We start from the raw sequence: 23,683 nt of genomic DNA, 5'->3' as shown, positions 1-23,683 counted from the left end.
AGATTCTAAGGGTAGTGAACTCGGGAAAACTCAAAATCCAGATATGAAATGATGTTCATTTAGTTCAGATGCTGGTGCTAACTTGACAAAAGCTGAGACTCACATCTGCCCGTTGTGATTGTGAACCTGGGCAAGCTAGACATCCAGAAATGGAAAAACTAAGAATTAACAAGGCCCTTAAAAAAAAAAAAGGACCTGTTTAAACCATTTGGCCACAGGAAGTCACTGTCATGGCTGGGAAAAGAACATAGGCCTCATGGCTTTTAATTGCAGAACTTGTCAGATGGCTTGGGGCTGAGGTGATTTATTTATCTTTGCTGAACTTTAGGTGAACAGTGGGGCTCCTTTTTTTGTCTCTATTTGTACAGGGAAATAACTGAAGCAAAGAAGAGGCCAAAGATGGGGAACCACCTCCTCTTTCCAGAACTGCTTGAAGAGAAACTGCCTGAAGTTATGAAGAAGGACAATGCTGCATCAGGGCAACAGTTCACCATTACTGTAACCTATTGTATTATTTTGTGAAATATTTCTATAAATATTTAAAAGATGTACACATATGTAATATACAAGAGAAACCGTGTAAAGTAGTATAATCTGGAGTTATTTTGACTCCTGTTTAACGGAGTGGGGACTGTTTTGTTTGTGCTCTGTTTGTACATTGATCTCTGTGCCACAACTAAGCTTAATCTAGTCGTAAATTTCAGCATATGTTTGCTGCTGCTTAAAATATTGTATAATTTACATGTATAATTCTATGCAAATATTGCTAATGTATTAGGGTTTGTTTGTTTTTGTTTGTTTTGTAAAGGTACATATGTGTGTGCGTGTGTTAAAGTATTTTAAAAATTTCCATATCACAGCCCTGTGGTAGTGATATGTTTCTGTTAACTTTCAAACACGCTATGCGTGATAATTTTTCTTTTTCTGTTTTTTTTCTTTTCCTTTTTTTAAAAAACGAGCAGAAATGAAGAGCAGTGTGTTTAACCTTGATAAGTGTAGCTGTGGGGGGGGGGCTTTGTGGTGTGTGTGTGTGTGTGTGTGTGTAGTTGTATACTGTAGTTACTTTATGGAGCACCGACTAGCGGGAATTTCCATCACGTGCCCCCTGAAATTCTTCTTTCGTGTTCAAGTATATGGTTCTTGTGCTGTGCTAATCCAATGAGTCGTGTGCAAGAGATTTTCTCAGAAGTGTGTGCTTACTGTTCCTTGATCTTGAAAAACAACCCACGGTGGCTAAGGCTCCAATCTTGCACATGTATACTTGTGAGAAGGTTCCAGTGAAATTAGTGGGACTTCCATGAGTGGTATTCAAGCTGAAATCAAGTTAGTCTTGACTGATGGAGTTCATTGATTTCAATGGTCTACTCTGGGTGTGAAAACTAATGAAAATATTCTAAGAGCTTAACAGCTGCTACTGACATTCATCAAAGAGCAGAGATAAAGGAGAAGCGTGGACAGACTGGGATTAGCATTTGTGGGTTCTAGTTCCTGTTGTACCAAATTTGATTTTAGGGAAACTACCTAATCTGCCTATACCTCTTTGCTCATATGTACTATGGTTAGAATTGTGTCTCTCAGCGGTGATGAAGGTTTTCATCCCCAGTGAATCATACGACAAGAACGCATAATAAAGTGTTGCTTGAAGCTAGAGGCTGCTGAAAGCCTTGGCGTGTGCTAATTGCATAGATATGATTTTTTAAGAGACAGTTCTTGCTACATTCTGAACCTAGTACAACTAATATAGTTGCCATAGTGCCGTATGTCCCCATAGTTTCAGAAAACGTCCGGTAAATAAAAGGCGGCTTCCATTCAGGAAGTAGTTGAATTGGTCTCTTAATACCTCCAAGTTATTAACCCTGGGAGAGGCACAGCCCTGTTTTGACCATGCTGGAACTGGAAGGACCAGTGGTGGAAAGAGAGACTTGAGCCAGAAGGCACCGCATTGTTTCAGTGGTACATAAGCTACCAAAGCTCAATCTACAGCTCCAGCTTCCTGTCCAACGTGAAAAACGCTTGTGGCAAAAAGGGCCCAATTGGGCCCTAGAAGTGTCACGATGTCAGACGATAAAACAAGGACAAAAGCTCTACAACAGAACAGGACACTATGAATTGCAAGCTACCTTTCACTGCCAAGAGTTGCAGTGGCAGAGGTCACGATGGTGCCCCACGGATTATTCTTTGGGGCCACTCACTCTGCACTCTAGCCCCATGATTATTATTATTGAAACAGGAAGAGAAGCAAAAAGTGGAAAAGGCTTTGATGTTCAATAGCCCCTTCACCTTAGCCTGTGTGTGTGTGTGTGTGTGTGTGTGTGTGTGTGTGTGAGAGAGAGAGAGAGAGAGAGAGAGAGAGAGAGAGAAAGAGAGAGATTCCCCCCCCCCCTCTTTTTTGTGGGGTGTCTGCTCCTTGGTGCATAGTATAGACCATCTGTCTTCTTGTCACATTGGCAAAAAGAGATCTCAGTGGCTGGCTGTTCTGTTTTTTGTTTTGTTTTTTAATTAAAAAAACTTTAATTTTTGTTGATATTTATATTTTTGTATCATAAGAATGTTTTCTTACAGTATTTGTCATGCCAGTTTATAACAAACACAATGCAGGGATTTTATTTCTATTGGAAACACTATTACAGCTATGTTTCTACTTTTTAATGGAATCTTTATTTGTATAGAATGCTTACTAATGTTAAATAGGAAGAGAGTATATAACATTTACATTAAGGACTCATTTTGTAGCTTTTTAGAGTGAGGAGTTAAAAGGAAAAAAAAATATTCAGACTGGGTCTCATTGCCTGCTTTGTTTTGAGCAGAAATGGGTTGTGTTTCAGTTACAAAGATAAAAGTATGCCATATAATTTATTTATATGAAAATTTATTTTTGTAGTGTATATAGTAGCCCTCAATTCTTTTGACAGAATTATATTTTTAAAGAGTTTATATGTAATGATGATACCATTATGTTTTGGAACATTACTGAGACATAAATACAATGCACATTTTTAATTACAAGTCCCATTTGCAAACAAAGAAAATGTTAACAGTGTTAAAAGAGAGTGTGGATATTCATGTCATTCTGAACTGTTTTTGTTGCCATTTTGCGATCTAGCATGGTTCTCAATTTTAAATCATGAGTGAAAATTTGTACAAACTCTCTAAACTTTAATGTTCAAACACTGATAGAAATTCTAACATGAATAAAAAATATTATAACTTATTGGTTACGTATTTAGTTGTTTGTGGAATGTTTATTTAAAACACGGAGAGCCGTATCGTTTAATTTGAGTCAGGCAATGCAGCAGAAACAATGTTATACACAACCTTTTTAGATGATGCAAATTGTTAGGTTAAAATGCTATTCATTCATTCATTTATATTCCACCAACGAACTCATGGTGGTGTACCTAATTCTCCACCCCACACTTATTTTATCCTCACAACAACCTGGTCACCCAGTAGGCTTCATGGCTGAGTGGGAATTTGAACCCGGGTCTCTCATGTTTTGGGCCATCTCTCTAACCACTACACCACACTAGCTCTCAGTATTAAAGTAGGTTCCCCAAGTTCACAGCCAAAACTTTGTCTCTGGTGGACTGAGACTGCTCTACTCACCAGAAATGGCAAAGAGAACATAAAAGAGGAGGCCTACTGCATCAGACCAAAGGTTTCTCTTGCCCAACGTCCTGTTCTCACAATGGTCCACCAGATTCCTATGGAAGAAGAGTTTGGATTTGATATCCCACTTTATCACTACCCTAAGGAGTCTCAAAGCGGCTAACATTCTCCTTTCCCTTCCTCCCCCACAACAAACACTCTGTGAGGTGAGTGAGGCTGAGAGACTTCAGAGAAGTGTGACTGGCCCAAGGTCACCCAGCAGCTGCATGTGGAGGAGCAGGGAATCGAACCCCGTTCACCAGATTATGAGTCCACCGCTCTTAACCACTACACCAGCCTGGCTCTCAAAGCCCAGAGGGGATGCCAGGAAACAGGGAATTATGTTCACATGTGGTGGAGGTGTAAATATGTACAATTCTTTGGGCATAGGGTGTTCAAGGAGATAACAGAAATCACTGGGTTAAAGCTGACCAAGAGTCCAGAGGCAGCATTATTATCAATTTATAATGGGGTGGAAGGTTTGCAGGCTATTATGGACTCGTTCACAAATTTATTGACAGCAGCACAAATTATTAAACCTAAGAAGTGGAAGGGGCAAGCAGAGTATAAAATGGAAGAATGGTACAAAGAGGTGTGGGATATAGCTACTAATGATAAATTAACATGCGCCTTTAAGGTAAGAGGGGGAATATGCAGGAGGAATTGTTTTGAGGAGATATGGAAGGTGTTTGTAGAATTTGTACTGTTAAAATGGAAAGGGGTCAAACCATCGCAAGAGGTGTTGAAATTTTGGGAGGTTGGATGGTTACAATGGAATGGTCTCGGGGGTGGAGTGCACATTTTTATTCTTATTTATTTATGATTATTACCTTGCCAAAATAAAATGTAAAAAATAAAAATTAATAAATTGCAGTACTGGGGAAAAAAGGAAAGCCCGGAAACAGGACATGAAGCCGATAGGACTCTGTTTCTGGAGCCCCAGAAACTGGTTTGCAGAGGCATATTAGCTCTGATACTGGAGACAGTACATAACTGTAATGGGAATTGGGGTTGCTCGTGCGTAAGTCGCCGCTACTGTGGCAAACTGCCTGGTTAAACCTTTCCCTGGCTGCACAGCCCTTCACTCCGCGGCTGTGTCAGTCACTGGCAGAATCCGTCAGTGGGCGTTTCCTGAACTTCTTCCAGCATAAAAGTTCTTTGACGCCAAGTCTCCGCCTAGCCTCCCTGCGCGGAAGTCTTCTGCGCAGGGTGGGCGTGGCCAGCGGAGGACCTGTGCTCTCCCCGCTAGTTTCTGTGGAAGAGTCCTGGAGACATCTCTCCGAAGCCCTCCCCTGCTCCCCTTTCTTCCTGGTGTCACGCTGATTTCCTTCCTCAGTGGATGAATTCCCTCTCTCCCTGCTGGGCCCCTCTCCGGCATCGCTGGAGAGCCTTACCTCCGCTCCTGGCTCCGATGGCAGTTCCCTGACAATAACCATCATGGTTAGTAGACATTTATAACCTTATCCTGCATGAATGTGATGCCTATCACTACATTTTATGGTAGGAAATTCCGTAGTAACCATATGTCATGCGAAGAAATTGGATTCTCTGGCACCAGATCCAGAGCATAAACCATGTTGCAGCCAAAACAATAGCATTGTTGCATCTTCAAGGCTAAGAAATTATATGTATTGCAGCATAAATTTTCTTAAGACACTGTCCATTTTATCTTGCATTTGGCAAAGTGGGCATTTGCACACGAAAGCTTATAGTACAAATTTTAGGCCTGGTCTCTAGGTTTCTGAAGGACAGTCAGACTCAACTACATTCGTCACAATACGATTTGAATGCATTATAAACATCTAACACCAGATGGCGCCAGAGAGCAAAAGAGTTTATATGGATTTTTACATAGACTTTTTCTTTTCTTCTGTTGATTTAATTTCTGACTTATTTATAGTGGTTTCTACCCTGTGTCTAGATCCACCAAGTCATCTTCATGAATCTGCCCATTTGTTAAGATGATCTTCAGAGGCTTTCCTCCAGGTGGCTGGCATGCAACAGGACTATGGATTAAGCTCTGCTGGGGCAGCAAACAGGGTGCAACCGAAGAGATCTGAGAGACTGTGTTAAAGGGGTATCTAAAATTTACTGGGAGGAGCAAGCTCAGTTGGTTAGAGCACGGTGCTGACAAGAGTGCAGTGCTGATAATGCCAAGGTTGCAGGATCCATCCCTGTACAGTGGTACCTCTGGTTACGTACTTAATTCGTTCTGGAGGTCCGTTCTTTTTTTATATATATATATGATATTTATTAAAGATTTTCTTAATACAATAATAAAAAAACAACAACATATAACTTTACAATAACCATATTTTCTTCACTTCTTTGGACTTCCTCACATCTCTCGTTCCTGCGTTCTAAGTTTTTCAAACTTTACCCAGCAATTTATCACCTTGTTTCAATTCTTATATTATAATTTCCAATATTGTGTCCCTAGTTTTAGATAATTTTACCCAAACCTTAAAAGCTTAACTTCGGCCTTTTGGCTAAGATCAAGTGTAGTATCTGTTCTTATTAGTTTAATATCTGATATGTCCTCTATTTGAGGACTATATATTAAATGGATTTTTGGAGCTGGAGGTCCGTTCTTAACCTGAAACTGTTCTTAACCTGAAGCACCACTTTAGCTAATGGGGCCTCCCGCCGCTGCCGTGCAATTACTGTTCTCATCCTGAAGCAAAGTTCTTACCCCGAGGTACTATTTCTGGGTTAGTGGAGTCTGTAACCTGAAGCGTATGTAACCTGAAGCGTATGTAACCCAAGGTACCACTGTATAGGACAGCTGCCTATTTCTTCATTGCAGGGGACACGTCCAACAGGTAGATCTACTGGTAGATCACTGGACGCCTGTGGTAGACCACTAGTAGATCACCGGCTCCCCCCAAAGAAGCTCAACAACTTAAGAACTTTGAGTCCCCTTGTTGTTGTTGTTGTTGTTTAGTCGTTTAGTCGTGTCCGACTCTTCGTGACCCCATGGACCAGAGAAAAAGCTCTTTAAAAAGCTCAATATTTCAGCCCTGCAACCCCCCCCAAAAAACAGGGCTTTCCTCCTTCCTTAAAAAAGCTTTAAAACTTTGACCCGAACCCCCAGAAAACAGGACTTTCCTCTCCCCTAAAAAAGCTCACAATCTTGACCTGAACCCCCCAAAAGGGGGTAGATCAATGCCAGTTTTTAACTCTGTGAGTGGATCACAGTCTCTTGGGAGTTGGCCACTCCTGGACTAGACAATCGTCAGGGTCCTTTTCAACTCTGATTCTATATTGATTCATGATGGTCAGTAGAAGGGCAATTTTCATAGGGTATAACTGCATTATTATTTTTTTGCATTCCCTGTGAAATCAGGGGAGGGAGTTGATGGGCCTGTTGGATCCTCCAATCTGGCTGGATTCTGAACCAGATGGGTGTCTGGTCTGAATCTAGCAGAGCTCTTTTTCGTTAATCTGGTATGGTCACGTGAGCAGACATTTTGCAGCTGCAGTCATGTGGTATGTAATCAATATACCAAACAGGGGAGGAGCATTGACACCTTCAAACTACCCAAAATGTTGGAAATAAAATATGAGAGCTTCGAAAAGAGATCTGATCTATTTCTTGCCATGGATGCCACCACGGGGGAGCAGAGGGCAAGCACACACCCTCCCCCCAAACAAAATGCTTGCGTTCCCACTTGGCTACCCTATTGCAGAACCCCTGCCACTGACGTATATTGTCATTTTTCTTTCAAAGGCCTTAATGCAGGGCACAGCTCACCTACCTAGAAATATGTGTTACCCCTTCTGCATCTCCTCCCCATTTATTTTCTTCTGATGCCACCACTGTTCCTCGTAGACTGAATCATAAGGGGTGATTCTGGCCTGTGTGCATGAAGAATGCTTGAAACATGACAGGTGGCTCACGACATAATGGGTAAAAAACTAGGCCATTTGACAGGGAAATTGTTTTTTTTTTGGGGGGGGGAGGGAAGCATTTTATTCTTAGGCCATTCGTCACAAGGATGTTGTGTTAAAATATTCTCTCACAGACATGTCCCATTTTTGTGTGCACCTAGAATTTTATTTTGAAATAATGTTTAAAAAATGCAGGCGACCAAAACGGACACACAGTACAGCAATATGATTAAAGGAATAAAGACAGTCACTGATTACAGTCCTTAGTACAGATGACTCTCAACTTAGGCTGGGGTTACTGTTAAGTTGTGGGTGAACATATCAGATGACACAGCGATTCTTCAAACAGCTCTTGTTTATTCACAGGCCAGGACAGAAGTGAACTGAAGGGTTTAGTCAGCCTGCTTATATAGAGCTCAAGTACAAAGTTACTGTAGCAACTTTCTAAAACTATCCAATCACTGAACGTCACTTTTGATCCCTTCTTTGCATAACTATCTATAGTATTCCCCTGCTGGCCCAGGGTGAGAACTTCAGTACATAACAGTTACGTTTTAGGGATAGCGCCAAAAGCCAAAATCACGTATTGTTAAAACACTTTGGGTTTAATGGCTGGTGGGATTGCCAAAGTGTTTCTCTCCCACCCCCAACTGCTTGCCCCCTTACTGCCCCTTTTAAAATGTATTAAACATTTTTGCCAAGTGCGCAGATCTGAATGTGCACAAGTTAAATAAGCGTAAGTTGTGAGTTATCTGTATATAATGCTTTTGGAGGCAACTAGGGTAAAACAAGGGACGCACATGGCACTGTGGGTTAAACCACAGAGCCTAGGGCTTGCCGATCAGAAGGTCGGCGCTTCGAATCCCTGTGACGGGGTGAGCTCCCATTGCTCGGTCCCTGCTCCTGCCAACCTAGCAGTACGAAAGCACTTCAACGTGCAAGTAGATAAATAGGCAGGAAGGTAAATAGGCAGGAAGGTAAACGGCGGGAAGGTAAACAGCGTTTCTGTGTGCTGCTCTGGTTCGCCAGAAGTGGCTTAGTCATGTTGGCCACATGACCCAGAAGCTGTACGCCAGCTGCCTCGGCCAATAAAGCGAGATGAGCGCCGCAACCCCAGAGTTGGTCACGACTGGGCCTAATGGTCAGGGGTCCCTTTACCTTTACCTAGGGTAAAACAGACTAGTGAGAAACTTGTTAACTATAGCTCGCTCGTATGTTACCTATGACATAGGCATCATGGTCAGAAAAATATATACACCTGTACATGCCTGGAATTCACTCAGAAGCTGAAATGGCTTTCATGCAGGTAATCAATACAAAGCATAGTGCTTGTTGCACCTGTTGGGTAAGTTGGTGACCTGGACCTACGAACACGGCCAGTTATGTAAGTAAATCCCAGATGAATATCTGTCTACAGGGTGCTGTCTCCAACCATTGGGCCATCCAGCTCGTAATTGACCAGCAGTGGTTCTGCAGCATTTCAGACAAGGAATGCTTCCAAATCCACCTGGAGATGCTTTGGATTGATACTGGGACCTTTTGCATACAATGCAGCTTCTCTCCTAATAATACACACCCACGTCCTGTATATATATATATTCCTCTGTGAGTGTAAGAGTGAAACATGTGGCCAAAATGTAACCCTGTGCCCTGAGTATTTAAGGAACAAATAGAACAGTAATACTCTTTGTGAAGACTGCCTCTAGTGGTGATTAGGGGGAACAAACCCCATGGTTAATTTTTTTTAATTAAAAAAAATGATATTAGCAGAGGATTCTTTCCATGTGTTAAACACCAGACAAATCTAATGCAAGGAATTTGTTTCATGAACAAGCCATTCTGCTCCTTGGAGTTGCCTTGAAAGACCCCTAAGAAATACTAGGAAACTAAATAGATGTAAGCAAGCAATCTATAGCTTGAAAGCCTGGAGCATAAACTACAGTAGTTCATAATGAGGCTGATGCAATGGAAAATAAAATTACCAGGCCTGATTAGCTGAAAATGCCACACTGGCCATTCTAGTAACAATTATGGCTGAAATAATTCCTGCTGGTATCATCAGACTGGAGAAAAGATTAATTTGGAGACAGTTCCTTCCGCTTAGAGTATTTACTATCCCATTTTATATTAAACATAACGTTGTGACTAGAGGGAACAAACCCCATGGTTTTATTTATTATGGCCTACCTATGTTTATTATGAACATATTTTCTTACTTACAGTCTAATTAACTTTAGCTAAAGAATTTAATCAAATTTTCGTCAGAGACTAGAAATATTTGTTCAGGGCTAAAGTAAACATGTGGCTAATTTTTTTGGCATAATGCATATAGCAGCCCCAGGAATGCTGCTCATTGAGAAACGGCGGTAGATTGATGTATAAACAGGTGTTCCCTTTTTAGCAGTTCAGGTAAGTTACACCTCCGAGGAGAATCTGAAACAGAGGCTGGTTATATCCAAACAATCACATGCGTGCCAAACTTTAATTGCTTTTAATGACCAGCACAAATAATGAGAACAATTCCTAGGCCCCGTAACTCACAGAATAAATTCTTGCTCTATTTGTTGCCGTCGCAGTGGACCCCATTAGTGGAACAGGATGCTTGCCAGGAAATGTGGCATAAATGGCTTAAAAATACTTTCCTGTTCTAACTTTACAAAGTTGATTTTAGCTAATAAAAGCTCTGGGGAAGTCGTGTGTGCTCTCAGTTACTGAAACCTGAAAGCTTCAAGGGGGATATTGTTGGGCCTGGTAAAAGTCAGGCAAAGACTCCAGCTATGCAGCAAAATGACACAATAACAGGAGAAGAAGGGGCTGTTAATGATCCCTGCTTCTTCCTCTTGCCTATTCTGGTGTGCTTTTGCTGTTCTCTGCATATCAGACATGTCAAGGGGGTTAGGGAGGGAAACACGAATCCTGCTGGCTTAGAACAAAGGTGCATCTAGTCTAGGGATGGGGCACCTAGGAGGTTGCTGGCCTACATCTCTCAGCCATCATGGGATCATTGGACATGCTGGCTGGAGTTGAAGTCCAATAGCCTGTGGAGAATCAGAGGTTCCCCATCCCTGATTTCCCCCCCAGTCTCCTGCTTCCAACAGTGTCCAGCCAGGGTGGAAATAACAGAAGCAGGGCATAAAGCCAATTTCCCTTTCCTGCACACCCTCCAATATTCCTCAGATGAATAAAGGGACATTTCTCGCTTCCTCCTGCAGTGGATCCCTCTCAACCCCCCATTTTATTTTATTTTATTCTTCGGTAGATTTACAAAAAGAAAAACACGCGCCAATAATTAAATTTTAGAAAGGGGCATGATTAGATATGAATAATAATAATAATAATACTAAATGTATTGTTTTTACCCTGCCCATCTGGCTGGGTTTCCCCAGCCACTCTGGGCGGCTTGCAACAGAATATTAAAATACAATAGTGTGTTAAACATTAAAAGCTTCCCTAAACAGGGCTGCCTTCAGATGTCTTCTAAAAGCCTGGTAGTTGTTTTTCTCTTTGACATCTGGTGGGAGGGCGTTCCACAGGGCGGGTGCCACCACCGAGAAGGCCCTCTGCCTGGTTCCTGTAACTTGGCTTCTCACAGTGAGGGAACCGCCAGAAGGCCCTCGGCGCTGGACCTCAGTGTCTGGGCAGAACGATGGGGGTGGATGCACAAAGCATTATTATTTTTTTAAAAATTAAGACTCCTTTCTTCCTGCCCAGAGCGGCCTTGTCCTCTGCCTGCTCCTCTGAGCTGGCGCACCTCACAGAGCTGGGCCTCAGGATGGCAGCCTCTTTTCCTCCTCGCCTGCTCTCCAGCAACTACTACAAACTGCCCAAGGGAGGAGGCCAGCAGCAGCGGCCATGGAGAGGCAATGGGATGCTCCTTCGTGGCAACCGCCACTGACACTCGGGGCAAGCGCCAGCTCATTGTCCTCCCCGAGCTCGGTGTTGGTGGGGGAAATAGTGGCATTCCAGGATCAAAACAGAAGCTCCTATTGCTCTGTCCCAGTTCCTGCCAACCTAGCAGTTCAAAAGCACACCAGTACAAGTGCATAAATAGGTACCACTGCGGCAGGAAGGTAAACAGCATTTCCGTGCGCTCTGGTTTCCGTCACGGTGTTCCATTGCGTCAGAAGCGCTTTAGTCAGGCTGGCCACGTGACCCTGAAGGCTGTCTGTGGCCAAACACCGGATCTCTTGGCCCGAAAGCGATATGAGCACTACAACCCCATAGTTGCCTTTGACTGGACTTAACTGTCCAGAGGTACCATTTTATCGTGTAAAAGGTAAGCCTAGATTGGGATAGCCAATGCAGTGGCCTTCACATGTTGGGCACCAACTCCCACCAGCCCCTGTTAGCGTAGCCAAGGGACAGGGATGGCAGTTGAGGACGGCACCACATTGGTTTCCTCTGAGTTTGATTGTGACAGCATGCCACAGTTCACAGCCTGACTCTGCCCAATGGTGGCAGCATCCTCCATTGCATGTTGACAATTGCTTTTATTCTTCATTGCTGTTTTCCTGGTTTATGGTGGCTTTAGAACTTTGTGGAAAACTCCTTGAGAGGATAGCCTAAGATGTGATATAGAAAAACCTGTAATAAATATATGCCACCATCACACTTGACCGGCATGCATATTTCAGGGAGATGACGCCTTACCTAGGCAAATGTCCCTACTTTCACGCTGAGGCCACTTTGGAAAAACCAAGCTTTCTAAGCAGCGATCCAAAGAGGTTTTATATGTGCAACTCGCCATTAAGGTATCTTCCACGGATATTCATTAACAGGCGGCAACGCTCCACAGTAACCGTTACAGTCCATTGATTCAGCGGTCCATGAAGTACGAAGGATTTACACGTTCATCAGTTATGGCTCCTTGGGAACTGTTAACTGATTTTCAACATTTCATTGCCGAACTGAGACTACAAGGAGTATCACTGAGATATGTGCTAAATTAACAATTCTCTTCCACCACAACCAACCAGCCGTTTAGCAAAACAGCAGAGTAGTTTCAGTACATCAGTATTTATTTATTTCAAAGAGCTGGGAGGAAACCCAAAGGTCATCTATTTCAACCCCCTGCAATTCAGGACTCTTGCCCAACCTGGGGCTCAAACCTGCAGCCCTAAGATTACGAGCCTTTTGCACTACTGTCTGACCTTGTATTGTATTTAAAATAGATATACCCTGTCTTCCCTCACATGGTTCCAGGCATCTATTGTTCCTTAGCTTTAAGGGGTATTTCAGTGTAGTGTGGCCACACACCCTTCTGATCTGTTTGATGAGCCGTCAGACGACTGACCTGTGTTTGAAGGAATCTTCTGTTTGAAGAGCTGTCTGGTCCAAGTCCACTTCAAAGAGAAAACCAAAAGAAAGAGCCCACCAGAGGTTGCCATCCCGATAGCCAACAGAGTAGGCACACAGGTCTTCCCCAATACAATGAAATGTATTGCACTTCCATTTATATTAATTATTCCTAAAATAGCATTTGCAAATATATGCCCTCTTTTTTTTTTTTTGGTGATGTGTAAATGGTAATCCTCTTTGCATAATCTTCATATGGCAGCTTATCAAACTGTTACCTGATTTGCATTTCTTTATGAACCTATCATTAAGTACCCACTGATTTCCTGAACAATAAGTCCAAGAACAGCACTACAGAACTTACTATATTTTTTGCTCTATAAGACTCACTTTTTCCCTCCTAAAAAGTAAGGGGAAATGTGTGTGCGTCTTATGGAGCGAATGCAGGCTGCGCAGCTATCCCAGAAGCCAGAACAGCAAGAGGGATTGCTGCTTTCACTGTGCAGCGATCCCTCTTGCTGTTCTGGCTTCTGAGATTCAGATATTTTTTTTTCTTGTTTTCCTCCTCCAAAAATGAGGCGTGTCTTGTGGTCTGGTGCGTCTTATAGAGCGAAAAATACGGTAATTTTTTTTTGGGTGAGAGGGCAATGGAGTCTTAGGGTGTCTCTGCAAGATCTGTTTCATTTTATAAGCATTGCATAATGGAAACAATTAGATGCTCCTATAGCATGTTGTCTATCCATCAGTCTTGCATCAGATTCCTAGAGACAGGACCTTCAGCCGACTCACAGCTCTCTCCCCCAAATCACGCTCCCAAAACTGGCTCTAAACTATTTATCTGTTCCCTCCCAGTACCTGCAGGGTTCCACTTTTTCAAACTCCAATGTCAGATGTTCAGCTATCAGGAAAATATATTCTGTCATTAGTTCTCACAGATCTCATCAGCCTGGACTATTCACAGCCCATTCACCTAACAAGCTATGGTCTCCTAGCCTCCATAACACCAATAAGTTACCTTTTCTGACTGAGTCAGCATGGCTGTGATGATCACGATTGTAGTCCAAAAACATCTGGAGGGTACCAGGTTGGCAAAGGATGTTATAGCAACTGACGGCGCACATTTTGTTTCCACATTTATTCATTACATTTTATAAGTCCACCCTTCCAAGAATTTCAAGGCACCATAGGTATCATTGATCCATTTCACTGTCCCGACACCTTCTTGAGAGTTAGGATATGTGGGGAAGAATGGCAGATGAAGGTGATGGACTACATGGAACTGGTGGAAATGACTGGCAGAATCCGAGACCAGGGAGAAGAGTCGGTGGAAGAAGATTGGAAAAAAATTTAAAGTTTATCTACAGAAACATTGTAAAATTAAGGAATGTTAGAAGGGTGCTGGAATGAAGCTATGTGGTTTTAGCAGAAATGTTATAAAGGATTAAGTAAAAATGGATTAGTAATTAGTGAAAGATGAGAATGTAAAATTATAGTATATCAAGATAATTTTTTTAGGATAAAAACAAAGATGGAGAGGATTTGCTGAAATATCTAATTGAACTAGAATACAAAAAAGGGAGGTGTGAGGAGGTCAAGGAAATAAGCAAAGGAAAGAAAGTTATGTAAAGGTTGGATTTCTGGTTTTTTTGTGTTTTGTTTGTTTAACTTTTTCTATTTTTCTTTCTGTAACCTTCAAAACTTTTATAAAATATATTATAAAAAAAAGAGAGAGTTAGGATATGTGGTAGTTACTGGCCTAAGATGACGTTGCAAGCTTGGTGCCTGAGCATTCAGCCCAATGATTTGTTGATCAAATAATTTAATCTTTCGGTAGGACCATCCCACTTGGTCAGCCAATCAGTGCAGGCCCTGGCAGCTAAGGAACCATTGGCACTCTGACTTCCCTGGTTGCACCAAATATTGCTAACTGCTTCTCCTATCTTCCTTTGCCTCTGGTGATGTTGGCTGGGGCAGATGGGAACTGGACTATGGACAGCAACTGGGGGAACACCAGTTGCGCGTTCCTGCTCTAGGCAGCAGTGGCTGTAGCACAAAGCAGCAGGAGCTGCAATCTTTTCCATTCCGGGGAAAATAAACAAATGGCCTTCTCTGGTTCTTTCCTCCTGTGTTATCTCTGGCAATGGTCTGAGCAGATGGGAAGCCTAGTGTCTGAGGCACTATCCAGCTACACACTGTGCCTGAGGAGCACACAGGGTTTCCTTATAAGAAGCTGTGCTTGGACCATATAACAAATGGAGCCTTTTCTCCTGACTGCGACTCAGCGCAGCTTACAGCTAAACATTTATTTCATTCCATTTATCCTTGGAAGGTGTTGTACATGACCCCTTCCCTCGCACATTTTTGTGAGGTTGCAGGCATTTAGGGTATCTATAAGTGTTATCTCTCTGACATGACTGGAACACATATAGAATAGCCAGTGTGAGAGTGGTTGTAGTCACACATTCTTACAGCAGCAGGAGGAGGCCCCATTAGCTAAAGTGGTGCTTCAGGTTAAGAACAGTTTCAGGGTTTTTTCCGGGATGCTTCTTTGATTTCATTCTTCATCTTAAGCTCTTAAGCATTTTTATCAGGGGACAATAGCACATCCACAGTACAGTGGTACCTCGGGTTACAGATGCTTCAGGTTACATATGCTTCAGGTTACAGACTCCACTAACCCAGAAATAGTACCTTGGGTTAAGAACTTTGCTTCAGGATGAGAACAGAAATCGTGCAGCGGTGGCGCAGTGGCAGCGGGAGGCCCCATTAGCTAAAGTGGTGCTTCAGGTTAAGAACAGTTTCAGGTTAAGAACAGACCTCCGGAACGAATTAAGTTCTTAACCCGAGGTACCACTGTACTAAATTATTATTGGGTTCCGGTATCACCGCTCACAATTATTCTGCCAAAAAGTCCCCCCTCCCTTAACCAAAAACTCAGCCCACACTTTTCAGTGCATTTCCCCCATCAGTTTCCTACATGCAAAAAGTCCATTGTTGTTGTTTTTCAAAGTGGATTTGTTGAATGATCTACTTTAGCCATGCAAACATACCTTTTCAGTACAGTATGTGCTTGAACCCCTCTGAAAAATAAAGGCACCCCCAGTGGCATACTCCCCCAACTGCCACCTTTTGTGGCCTGAATACTCTGTCCCTTGATGAAAGTTCAGCGCAACCTGGACATTTGCAACTGATTGCTGCAATAAAACACAGCAACTTACTGATTCAACATCTTTAAAACAGAAGGGAGGCCTTATTCAGAGTCAATGCACTGTAAACCATCCCTAACCATTAAAGGTTTGAAACTAGTGCCAGGCAGGGGTACAGCTCTGAAGGCCATTTGAGGCTGGGCCACTTGGCTATAAATAAATGGATGGGAGGAATAAGAGCCTAGTGTTCGTACCTATAAGGGAGGTGCTAATCTGCTTTGGGGGTTCTTTTTATAATGTTGATACTGGCTTTTTGAATGTTTTTCCATAGCGTACGTGTGTGTGTGAGAGAGAGATGGGGACCACATGAGAGCGTATAAGAAACTGTGGTTTTGGTGTTTGGAATTTGCTACTGGCAAGTTTTTATAGTACAGAATCCAAGATAAATATCAGGTAGGCCTCTCTCTCTCTTTTGCATACATACTTTTCATTTGGAAATGTTTTTAAAATCTCCTAAAATGCAGGATGTTGCACCTGGTGTTCCAGAATTTGCTTAGGGAGCGAGACCTTTGGGATTCATCTTCGCACTTTTTTTTATTTCCTTGCCATTTTTGTTTAGCTAACGGCTGCCTTGATAAAAGCAGTGGTAAAAGCTTCCAGCTATGCAGTGGCTGTTTGCCCCATACCCAGTGTTACGGCAAAAATCTGGGTGCGAGGCTGCTCTGCCACCCAGCTCATCGGACTAAGTCCGTGGGTCCCTGCGGAGGAAAATGAGCTCAGCCGGAGACAGGAGCAAACTGCAGAAGATCCAAGTTTATTGCGCAACAGGTTCAAGGCGAGATTGAACAGTGAGAAAGGGGTGACATGAGTTTTTTAAACTCCCTCCATGTCCCAGAATACAGTGCAAAACACGTCATGAATACATTAAAGAGAGGTTTGGTTACACAGATTACATCATGAATATATTAAAGGGAGGTTGGGTTACACAGATTAACATATGGAGGAGGGAGGGGGGAATATGCAGAGCTACACCGGATTAACATAAGGAGGAGGGAGGGGGGAATATGCAGAGCTGGAGATATGCACAGATAAACACTTCCTGGGGATGAGAAAACAATAGTCCCAAATATGCATAGTCTGCCACCTGACATTGTCTGGAGGAAAGGCTGATCAGAGCAATTTGAAAGGATTAGGGTCTTGACACCTTGCTTGAGGGATTATGCTGGACAGGGGAGGTGTGATGGAGTCCTAGAGTAATTGAGCAAACTGGCACGCTGATTTTCTATGAATTTTATAGATTTTAGTCCCTTTCGACATTGACAATTGGAAATAAATTGATATATTGTAGCGAAGAAGAAGGTGAGGAAGACATGCCCCCCCCCTTCCGTAACACCCAGAAACCCAGAGGAGAGGTTAAGTTCATCACAGCCTCAAAACCAGGGATGGGCAACCTGTGGATTATAATTTCCATGATCTCTGATTATAGGCCACGCTGGGTTGATGGGAGTCCCAACTGGAGAGTCCCAGGTACCCCATACCTGCACCAAAAGGCCCCCACGAACTTGCAGCATCAACTTGCCCCCACCCTATTATGCTTACTTTGTACTTATAGGTAAAGGTAAAGGGACCCCTGACCATTAGGTCCAGTCGTGGCCGACTCTGGGGTTGCAGCGCTCATCTCGCTTTATTGGCCTAGGGAGCTGGCGTACAGCTTCCGGGTCATGTGGCCAGCATGACTAAGCCACTTCTGGCAAACCAGAGCAGCGCATGGAAACGCCGTTTACCTTCCCGCCAGAGCGGTACCTATTTATCTACTTGCACTTTGACATGCTTTAGAACTGCTAGGTTGGCAGGAGCAGGGACCGAGCAACGGGAGCTCACCCCGTCGCGGGGATTCAAATCGCTGACCTTCTGATCGGCAAGTCCTAGGCGCTGTGGTTTAACCCACAGCGCCACCCGCGTCCCCTACTTTGTACTTATACAAGGCTGCATTAATACCAGAGTATACGAAAGGACCCTGGTTTATATGAGAATGTTTACCGTTAGATGCAGCTTTTCAATATTGACTTTTAAACACAAATGTATTAGGAAGTAGCCTCACAAAACAAGCAAGCTTTGTATAGCAATCCAATATTAATCACAGAGTCTTTTTTGTGGAAAATCATTCGTGAAGTTACTTAGGCATGCTAATTCACCAGAAAGCTCTGCCATGTAAGATGGTATATATTTCTTGTGAGAGGAGGCATGTCCTGAACTCCATCTGACTCTGATGGAAGGCTTTGCCTCTTTGAACAAGTGTGTGTTGAAACAAATGCATACCTTAATTGTAAAAGGGACATGTCAGGAAAGCTGCCAGTTCCAATTCATTTAATTTCAGTCAGTACAAATTGGCTAGCGTGTTTTGCTGGAGTTCATAACCTCTGAATTTCTATAGTCCTTGTGCATCTCTTATTAAAAGATGGAACCCTGGGAACACTTCAGTATTTCTCTATGGGCCTCCCAAACTGTTTGGAGAAGGGTAGCCCTTTGAAGTTGGCAGAGAGGCTCTGTGCTGCAAGGAACGCTTATATTCCTGAGCTTCTGCAAACAGCAGCTAGCTGAATCAGCACCTAGTACATTGGCTCAGCAGCATCCTTTAGGTAATTAAGGACCAAGTGTGACAAGAACAAATCCAGCTACTCACAGCAGAAAAATGTAGTCAGCAGCACAAACCAGGATTAATCTGGGCCCTATCCCTCCCAAACACTGATCAAGCTTGCCATTGTTTAGGATAAAACATTACATTACTTCCAAATTTTGTCAATTAACAATAAAAATATAATATTTGTCGAAAGCTGTGATGCACCCATAATCTAAAAAGCAATCAAATCTACTTGATACAGAATTTTACAAAATTATTCCAAAACAACACAACCAGTTACACATTTTATTTTTGGATGTTAGCTTTATTAGTTGTCTGAGATATCAGAGTCCTAAAACTACTCACCAGTGGGGAAAAACTCATTAAGGATCAGGCTGATGGACCTCAGAAAGTAAAGAATGAGGAGTGGGGGGGGGGGTGTGCTATGTGAACGGGGTGGAAGAACTGACAACAGTTCCAGCTGGAGCTCAGAGTGATATATATATATGATCTCTGCTTCCTCTTTTATCGTCTCCACAACCCTGTGAGGTAGGTCAGGCGGAAATTGAATAATTAGCCCAAAGCAGGGATAATAGAATCTGTCGATTTCAGGTTCTCTCAGTTTCTCATTTTTTGCATCTTAAATTCTGTTCTCCACATCAGTTTGCATTTTTTATTACAAAAACCCTCTTGCAAACTTACCAGCAGTTAACTGTAAATTTCTCTTAAGATACATGTTTGTATGCAACCTTGCCTAATCTACATATTTTAACAGAGCAATTCCATGTAATGCCATGCATGTTTGTATCTTATTTTGAGGACTATGTGCACACTTTACTCCAGTATATGCATTTTTGTAAATATTACTTGGCGGGAAAACTGTACTGTAAAATTTGGAGAAGTGAATTTTGAAGGATGGCTTAAGTTTCTGTTCTCCTATGGTTTTGGAAAAACTGATTTGCCTTCAAAGGTGAACTAAATCGATACCCCACCCCCCACCCCAATTCCCAGAGAGCTTCATGCTCGTGAGGATTTGAAATCTCTCCAGACATTCTAACCATTCCGGCTGAATGTAGATATGTTAATAAAATGATTATTACAGGTACAGGGAACCAGGCAGAGGGCCTTCTTGGTAGTGGCACCCGCCCTGTGGAACGCCCTCCCACCAGATGTCGAAGAGAAAAATAACTACCAAACTTTTAGAAGACATCTAAAGGCAGCCCTGTTTAGGGAAGCTTTTAATGTTTAATAGGTTATTGTATTTTAGTGTTTTGTTGGAAGCCGCCCAGAGTGGCTGGGGAAATTCAGCCAGTGGCGTAGCGTGGGGGGTGCAGGGGGGGCTGGCCGCACCGGGCGCAACATCTGGGGGTTAGGGTTAGGGGGAGCAAATCCATGGGTTAGGGGGCGCAAATTACTTGCCTTGCCCCGGGTGCTGACAACCCACGCTATGCCACTGAATTCAGCCAAATGGGCGGGGTATAAATAAATAAATTCTTCTTATTATTATTATTACTACTACAATCCCAGAATGCATGGGGGGGGGGGAGAAGGGTCAAAGAAGGAGGGAAGAGTCATTGCTGATTATCATCGCCCTTTTGAACCAGCCTAAAGTTCAGCATCCTGTTCCCAAGGAAGACCCAACACTTCCGAGAGTCTTCAAACAAGACATGAAGAACCGTCTTCCCCTGCTGTATCCGCTCCCCTCGCTTCTCAGTTCCCCGCAGCTCACATTCAGAGACACACTGACTGCCACTGAACCTGGAGGTTCTACTTCTCATCTGCGCATGCCCCGTAGCCTCTGTTTTCTGCCCGGCTCGCGGGCTGTGAAGGGTTAAAGGCCGCGGCGGAGAAATCCCGCCTTCTGCGTTTAAGGATTGGATGCTACAGGCCTGGGCGGGGGGAGAACAACTACCAAAAAAAGAAAAAGAAAACCCACACCCGGCCGAGCCTTCATTGGCCGCCGCGGCTGCCACTCGCTGGTTCCCTCCCGAAGCTCCTTTGCGAAGAGGCCGCCCCGCCGGAGCTTTGAACTGCTGCGCGCGGAGGTAGCAGCAGCGGCCGCGGTGAGTCTCGCTTCGCCGAGGAAGAGCGAGTGAAAAAGGCCCCGAGCGCGCGTGCCAGATATACGTCCGAACAGAGAGCGGGCCTGAACCTGGGCGTGTTTACTCGCGTGTAAAAGGGCTGGCGTGGAAGGACCCTCTTTTTTGTGAGGGGGGGGGGCGGGATAAAAGCGGGGCTGCGATGCGGCTTCTTCCTCCCCCCCCCCCACTCACCCCTCACAGGTGTGCAAAGCGCCTCCCTCTCCTCTTGGCGTGGCTGCCCCGTTTTGAAGTGGGGCCGGCGAGTACGGTTCCCCGGTAGACAGCGAGGGGATTATTTCTTGGGGGGAGGCGATAAAAATAATAATTTTGGAAGCATAAAGTTAGGGGGGGGCGCGGGAAGAAGCCAACAGCCCCCCTAACTGCCCCGCTAACGGCTCCTCTGGGCCAGGCTCGTCAGCGGCCCTGCTGGCCCAAGTTCCCGCGCTTTTCTCCTCAGGAGAAACGCGCGCCGCCTCTTCCTCGGTCGCCTCCCTCAGGCGGCGGCTCTGGCGGCCCCGGAGGAAGGCGAAGGAAACCCCCGCCTTGCCCGTAGCCGGCAAAGTCCCATTGCGGCCGCTGGGGCTTACTCCCGAGTAGCCACGTTAATAGCCCCTGAGGGAGGAAAGCGGGTGTGGAGTTAATGTGGCTGCAGCTACCTATGGGCGAGCTTTGAAGGCAAGCGAGCATAAGCGGCTAGCCTGCCCAAAAGGGGGGGGGGGAGAGAGAGAGGCTTATTCGGCTGCTGGCAGAGAATAAGCAGCCAGGGCCACGGCCTGCAGTTGGCGAAGCCCAATAGAGATGCCGACTTTGCCCCCCCCCCAAAAAAAAAACCACACCCCACACACTTGGTAAAATTAAAATCTGGTCTGGTTCACTGAGCAGCATTGGATATTGGATGGCTCGACTCTGGTCATAGAATCAGTTGGAAATAATAATAATAATAATAATAATAATAATAATAATAATAATAATAATAAATTTTATTTATATCCCGCCCTCCCCAGCCGAAGCTGGGCTCAGGGCGGCTAACAACAATCAAAATAATTGCATTCATTATAAAATTAATTAAAATCAAATTGATGGCAACCATCAAGCAAAATTCTGTGCAGATTGCCAGAGGAGGGGGTCAGGCTGCGCCCTGACCAAAGGCCTGGTGGAACAGCTCTGTTTTGCAGGCCCTGCGGAAAGATGTCAGGTCCCGCAGGGCCCTAGTCTCTTGTGACAGAGCGTTCCACCAGATTGGAGCCGCGGCCGGAAAAGCCCTGGCTCTAGTTGAGGCCAGCCTAACCTCTCTGTAGCCTGGGATCTTCAGGATGTTTTTATTTGCAGACCGTAAATTTCTCTGCGGGACATACCAGGAGAGGCGGTCCCGTAGGTACGAGGGTCCTAGGCCAAAGGTCATCTAGTCCAACCCTCTGCAATGCCAGAATCTCAAATTAGTTCATACATGAGAGACGGCCACCCAGCTTCTGCATAAAAGTCTCCTAAGGAAGAATCCGTCACCATTTTTATTTCGCGCAGTGACATAGGGGCCAAAATAAGATACTTGAGGGGTGGCCGTGGCCCCCAAAGTTAATGGCCATTGCCATGCAAATGGTGTGGGGGGGCTGTGTCATGCGATCAGTTGTGCAGGGTAGGGCTTAGCTCCCCCCCCCACCCCGTATTTTATTCAATGCTTGGAGGCATTGTGGGGAAATGTAAATGGTGATCCCGAGCTCTGCTGCTGCTTTCCATTGCTGCATCGGTAGCTTGCCAGGGTGTAACTACTGACAGAAGGTAGAGTACTGATTCAAGAGGATTTCACCCTGGGGTGTCCTCAGCCAACAGTATGGAGTGCACTGTTCTTCCTGCAGTAACCTGCATTTCTCTGCACAGTGTAGGGGAGCAGTCTTCCCTCTGGCAGGTTATCTACTGGTTGTGTATCCATCCTTCCTCTGCCAGCCTGCTCACTTGCTTGCATGGAATTATTGGTTGTCTCTTGCTACTAGGTCAGGGGTCAGCAATCTTTTTCAGCCGTGGGCCGGTCTACCATCCCTCAGACCATGTGGTGGGCTGGACTATATTTTGTGGGGGGAAATGAACGAATTCCTACCCCCACAAATAACCCTGAGATGCATTTTAAATAGAAGCACACCTCCTACTCATGTAAAAACACCAGGCAGGCCCCACAAACAACCCAGAGCTGCATTTTAAATAAAAGGACACATTCTACTCATGTAAAAACACACTGATTCCCAGACTGTCCGTGGGCTGGATTGAGAAGGCAATTGGGTCGGATCCAGCCCCCGGGCCTTAGGTTGCCTACCCCTGTACTAGGCTAATATATTACATGCAAGACTGCTATAGGCCCAGTCAGACTTAGGACTCCTGTACCCTTGTTAGGAGGGACACGGATGGCGCTGTGGGTTAAACCACAGAGCCTAGGATTTGCCAATCAGAAGGTTGGCGGTTTGAATCCCTGCAACGGGGTGAGCTCCTGTTGCTTGGTCCCTGCTCCTGCCAACTTAGCAGTTCGAAAGCACGTCAAAGTGCAAGTAGATAAATAGGTACCACTCCAGCGGGAAGGTAAACGGCATTTCCATGCACTGCTCTGATTCGCCAGAAGCAGCTTAGTCATGCTGGCCACATGACCTGGAAGCTGCATGCCGGCTCCCTCGGCCAATAAAGCGAGATGAGCGCCGCAACCCCAGAGTCAGCCACGACTGGACCTAATGGTCAGGGGTCCCTTTACCATACCCTTGTTAGGTGTGTAGAAGAGGGAATTTCATGACTAGATTGTCATGAAAGGTTTTCATATACTGTACAGTATATACTTAAATACTGGCTCTTTAAGAGCTTGGTGGTGGTGTTGCTTCAAGGCAAAGTAGTGTGTGTCATACTCATTTCCTGCTCTCCAATGAGCTTACATTCTTTGCAGTCTGTGTGCACATCTGTCCTCTTGCAGACATCTGTCCCACTGGTCTTGGAACTGTTTAAAATGGTGAATGATAGCACACATCAAC

General features: G+C 44.4%; 2 protein-coding genes across 9 annotated transcripts in view; both read left to right on the top strand.

The window, feature by feature from the left end:
• Positions 1-3,222, top strand: part of PTCH1 (patched 1) — a 112,766-nt gene extending 109,544 nt beyond the window's left edge. For 4 of the 7 annotated variants that reach the window (XR_014555940.1, XM_083701887.1, XM_083701886.1 and 1 more), the window contains one exon: positions 369-3,222. The gene's annotated coding sequence lies outside the window, so the exon portion shown is untranslated. The remainder of the gene's footprint in view (positions 1-368) is intronic. The other 3 variants (XR_014555941.1, XR_014555942.1, XR_014555943.1) reach the window with 3 other exon arrangements.
• The window catches only part of FANCC (FA complementation group C), a 193,901-nt gene that overhangs the window by 96,931 nt on the left and 73,287 nt on the right, over positions 1-23,683 (top strand). Inside the window, exon 1 of one of the 2 annotated variants that reach the window (XM_083702040.1) lies at positions 20,536-20,663. The exons of the other annotated variant lie outside the window; for it this stretch is intronic. The gene's annotated coding sequence lies outside the window, so the exon portion shown is untranslated. Of the gene's footprint in view, positions 1-20,535; positions 20,664-23,683 lie in introns of those variants that run through there. 2 annotated transcript variants of the gene reach the window in all.

This window comes from Podarcis gaigeae, assembly GCF_964106915.1.
Source record: "Podarcis gaigeae genome assembly, chromosome: 11".
Lineage (NCBI taxonomy): Eukaryota > Metazoa > Chordata > Lepidosauria > Squamata > Lacertidae > Podarcis > Podarcis gaigeae.
This window is presented reverse-complemented; position numbering and strand designations above follow the sequence as displayed.